Here is a 5,997-nt window from a genome sequence, read left to right as displayed (position 1 = left end):
TCACTATTTGTCATAATGATTGGTTGATATTTGTACCATCATTTACAATTTGTCGAAATGAATGGTGGATATTTGTACCATAGTTTACTACTCGTCAAAATAAATCTTTGATATTTATAACATAGTTTACTTTTTGTCAAAATGAATCTCGGATATTTGTACCTTTGTTCACTATTTGGCATAATGAATGGTGGATATTTGTACCATTGTTCACTATTTGTCATAATGAATGGTGGGTATTTGTACCATCGTTCACTATTTGTCATAATGAATGGTGGATATTTGTACCATCATTCACTATTTGTAAAAATGAATGGTGGGTATTTGTACCATCGTTCACTATTTGTCATAATGAATGGTGGATATTTGTACCATCGTTCACTATTTGTCAAAATGAATGGTGGGTATTTGTACCATCGTTCACTATTTGTCAAAATGAATGGTGGGTATTTGTACCATCGTTCACTATTTGTCATAATGAATGGTGGATATTTGTACCATCGTTCACTATTTGTCATAATGAATGGTGGGTATTTGTACCATAGTTCACAATTTGTCAAAATGAATGGTGGATATTTGTACCATAGTTCACTATTTGTCAAAATGAATGGTGGGTATTTGTACCATAGTTCACTTTTTGTCAAAATGAATGGTGGGTATTTGTACCATCGTTCACTATTTGTCATAATGAATGGTGGGTATTTGTACCATCGTTCAATATTTGTCAAAATGAATGGTGGGTATCTGTACCATAGTTCAGTATTTGTCATATTGAATGGTGGGTATCTGTACCATCGTTCACTATTTGTCATAATGAATGGTGGGCATTTGTACCATCGTTCACTATTTGTCATAATGAATGGTGGGTATCTGTACCATAGTTCACTATTTGTCATAATGATTGGTTGATATTTGTACCATCATTTACAATTTGTCGAAATGAATGGTGGATATTTGTACCATAGTTTACTACTCGTCAAAATAAATCTTTGATATTTATAACATAGTTTACTTTTTGTCAAAATGAATCTCGGATATTTGTACCTTCGTTCACTATTTGGCATAATGAATGGTGGGTAGTTGTACCATTGTTCACTATTTGTCATAATGAATGATGGATATTTGTACCATAGTTCACAATTTGTCAAAATGAATGGTGGGTATCTGTACCATAGTTCACTATTTGTCATAATGATTGGTTGATATTTGTACCATCATTTACAATTTGTCGAAATGAATGGTGGATATTTGTACCATAGTTTACTACTCGTCAAAATAAATCTTTGATATTTATAACATAGTTAATTTTTTGTCAAAATGAATCTCGGATATTTGTACCTTCGTTCACTATTTGGCATAATGAATGGTGGATATTTGTACCATTGTTCACTATTTGTCATAACGAATGGTGGGTATTTGTACCATCGTTCACTATTTGTCATAATGAATGGTGGATATTTGTACCATCGTTCACTATTTGTCAAAATGAATGGTGGGTATTTGTACCATCGTTCACTATTTGTCAAAATGAATGGTGGGTATTTGTACCATCGTTCACTATTTGTCATAATGAATGGTGGATATTTGTACCATCGTTCACTATTTGTCATAATGAATGGTGGGTATTTGTACCATAGTTCACAATTTGTCAAAATGAATGGTGGATATTTGTACCATAGTTCACTATTTGTCAAAATGAATGGTGGGTATTTGTACCATAGTTCACTTTTTGTCAAAATGAATGGTGGGTATTTGTACCATCGTTCACTATTTGTCATAATGAATGGTGGGTATTTGTACCATCGTTCAATATTTGTCAAAATGAATGGTGGGTATCTGTACCATAGTTCAGTATTTGTCATATTGAATGGTGGGTATCTGTACCATCGTTCACTATTTGTCATAATGAATGGTGGGCATTTGTACCATCGTTCACTATTTGTCATAATGAATGGTGGGTATCTGTACCATAGTTCACTATTTGTCATAATGATTGGTTGATATTTGTACCATCATTTACAATTTGTCGAAATGAATGGTGGATATTTGTACCATAGTTTACTACTCGTCAAAATAAATCTTTGATATTTATAACATAGTTTACTTTTTGTCAAAATGAATCTCGGATATTTGTACCTTCGTTCACTATTTGGCATAATGAATGGTGGGTAGTTGTACCATTGTTCACTATTTGTCATAATGAATGATGGATATTTGTACCATAGTTCACAATTTGTCAAAATGAATGGTGGGTATCTGTACCATAGTTCACTATTTGTCATAATGATTGGTTGATATTTGTACCATCATTTACAATTTGTCGAAATGAATGGTGGATATTTGTACCATAGTTTACTACTCGTCAAAATAAATCTTTGATATTTATAACATAGTTAATTTTTTGTCAAAATGAATCTCGGATATTTGTACCTTCGTTCACTATTTGGCATAATGAATGGTGGATATTTGTACCATTGTTCACTATTTGTCATAACGAATGGTGGGTATTTGTACCATCGTTCACTATTTGGCATAATGAATGGTGGATATTTGTACCATCGTTCACTATTTGTCATAATGAATGGTGGGTATTTGTACCATCGTTCACTATTTGTCAAAATGAATGGTGGGTATTTGTACCATCGTTCACTATTTGTCATAATGGATGGTGGATATTTGTACCATCGTTCACTATTTGTCATAATGGATGGTGGATATTTGTACCATCGTTCACTATTTGTCATAATGGATGGTGGATATTTGTACCATCGTTCACTATTTGTCAAAATGGATGGTGGGTATTTGTACCATCGTTCACTATTTGTCATAATGGATGGTGGATATTTGTACCATCGTTCACTATTTGTCATAATGGATGGTGGATATTTGTACCATCGTTCACTATTTGTCATAATGGATGGTGGATATTTGTACCATCGTTCACTATTTGTCATAATGGATGGTTGATATTTGTACCATCGTTCACTATTTGTCAAAATGGATGGTGGGTATTTGTACCGTAGTTCACTATTTGTCAAAATGAATGGTGGGTATTTGTACCGTCGTTCACTATTTTTGTCAAAATGAATGGTGGATATTTGTACCGTAGTTCACTATTTGTCAAAATGAATGGTGGGTAGTTGTACCGTCGTTCACTATTTGTCATTATGAATGGTGGGTAGTTGTACCGTCGTTCACTATTTGTCATAATGAATGGTGGGTAGTTGTACCGTCGTTCACAATTTGTCATAATGAATGGTGGGTAGTTGTACCGTCGTTCACTATTTGTCATAATGAATGGTGGGTAGTTGTACCGTCGTTCACTATTTGTCATAATGAATGGTGGGTAGTTGTACCGTCGTTCACTATTTGTCATAATGAATGGTGGGCAGTTGTACCGTCGTTCCCTATTTGTCATAATGAATGGTGGGCAGTTGTACCGTCGTTCCCTATTTGTCATAATGAATGGTGGGCAGTTGTACCATAGTTTCACTATTTGTCATAATGAATGGTGGGTATTTGTACCATAGTTTCACTATTTGTCATAATGAATGGTGGGTATTTGTACCATCGTTCACTATTTGTCATAATGAATGGTGGGTATTTGTACCATCGTTCACTATTTGTCAAAATAAATGGTGGGTATCTGTACCATAGTTCACTATTTGTCATATTGAATGGTGGATATCTGTACCATCGTTCACTATTTGTCATAATGGATGGTGGATATCTGTACCATAGTTCACTATATGTCATAATGAATGGTGGGTATCTGTACCATAGTTCACTATTTGTCATAATGATTGGTTGATATATGTACCATCATTTACAATTTGTCGAAATGAATGGTGGATATTTGTACCATAGTTTACTACTCGTCAAAATAAATCTTTGATATTTATAACATAGTTTACTATTTGTCAAAATGAATCTCGGATATTTGTACCTTCGTTCACTATTTGGCATAATGAATGGTGGATATTTGTACCATTGTTCACTATTTGTCATAATGAATGGTGGATATTTGTACCATCGTTCACTATTTGTCAAAATGAATGGTGGGTATTAGTACCATCGTTCACTATTTGTCATAATGAATGGTGGGTATTTGTACCATCGTTCACTATTTGTCAAAATGAATGGTGGGTATTTGTACCATCGTTCACTATTTGTCAAAATGAATGGTGGGTATTTGTTTCATCGTTCACTATTTGTCATAATGAATGGTGGATATTTGTACCATCGTTCACTATTTGTCATAATGAATGATGGATATTTGTACCATAGTTCACAATTTGTCAAAATGAATGGTGGGTATCTGTACCATAGTTCACTATTTGTCATAATGATTGGTTGATATTTGTACCATCATTTACAATTTGTCGAAATGAATGGTGGGTATTTGTACCATAGTTTACTACTCGTCAAAATAAATCTTTGATATTTATAACATAGTTAATTTTTTGTCAAAATGAATCTCGGATATTTGTACCTTCGTTCACTATTTGGCATAATGAATGGTGGATATTTGTACCATCGTTCACTATTTGTCATAATGAATGGTGGGTATTTGTACCATAGTTCACTATTTGTCATAATGAATGTTGGGTATTTGTACCATAGTTCACTATTTGTCATAAGTAATGTTGGGTATTTGTACCATAGTTCACTTTTTGTCAAAATGAATGGTGGGTATTTGTACCATAGTTCACTTTTTGTCAAAATGAATGGTGGGTATTTGTACCATAGTTCACTTTTTGTCAAAATGAATGGTGGGTATTTGTACCATCGTTCACTATTTGTCAAAATGAATGGTGGGTATTTGTACCATAGTTCACTATTTGTCAAAATGAATGGTGGGTATCTGTACCATAGTTCACTATTTGTCATAATGAATGGTGGGTATCTGTACCATAGTTCACTATTTGTCATAATGAATGGTGGGTATCTGTACCATAGTTCACTATTTGTCATAATGATTGGCTGATATTTGTACCATCATTTACAATTTGTCGAAATGAATGGTGGATATTTGTACCATAGTTTACTACTCGTCAAAATAAATCTTTGATATTTATAACATAGTTTACTTTTTGTCAAAATGAATCTCGGATATTTGTACCTTCGTTCACTATTTGGCATAATGAATGGTGGATATTTGTACCATTGTTCACTTTTTGTCATAATGAATGGTGGGTATTTGTACCATCGTTCACTATTTGTCATAATGAATGGTGGATATTTGTACCATCGTTCACTTTTTGTCAAAATGAATGGTGGGTATTTGTACCATCGTTCACTATTTGTCAAAATGAATGGTGGGTATTTGTACCATCGTTCACTATTTGTCATAATGAATGGTGGATATTTGTACCATAGTTCACAATTTGTCAAAATGAATGGTGGATATTTGTACCATAGTTCACTATTTGTCATAATGATTGGTTGATATTTGTACCATCATTTACAATTTGTCGAAATGAATGGTGGATATTTGTACCATAGTTTACTACTCGTCAAAATAAATCTTTGATATTTATAACATAGTTTACTTTTTGTCAAAATGAATCTCGGATATTTGTACCTTCGTTCACTATTTGGCATAATGAATGGTGGATATTTGTACCATTGTTCACTATTTGTCATAATGAATGGTGGATATTTGTACCATCGTTCACTATTTGGCATAATGAATGGTGGATATTTGTACCATCATTCACTATTTGTCATAATGAATGGTGGATATTTGTACCATTGTTCACTATTCATCAAAATGAATGTTGAAAATTTGTACCATAGTTTACTATTTCTAAATGAATGGTGGATATTTGTGCCATAGTTTGCTATATGTCAAAATGAATGGTGGATATTTGTACCATAGTTTACCATTGTCACATTGTCAAATGACAAAAGTACACAAATGAAATAAATAAACGTCATTATGCAGACCAATTCATGCAAAATAAACATGAGACTTACAAATAAATACTAGGGCAC

Source organism: Mya arenaria, chromosome 4 (genome assembly GCF_026914265.1).
Source record: "Mya arenaria isolate MELC-2E11 chromosome 4, ASM2691426v1".
NCBI lineage: Eukaryota > Metazoa > Mollusca > Bivalvia > Myida > Myidae > Mya > Mya arenaria.
The sequence above is the reverse complement of the archived record's forward strand: the minus strand, read 5'-3'. Positions refer to the sequence as shown.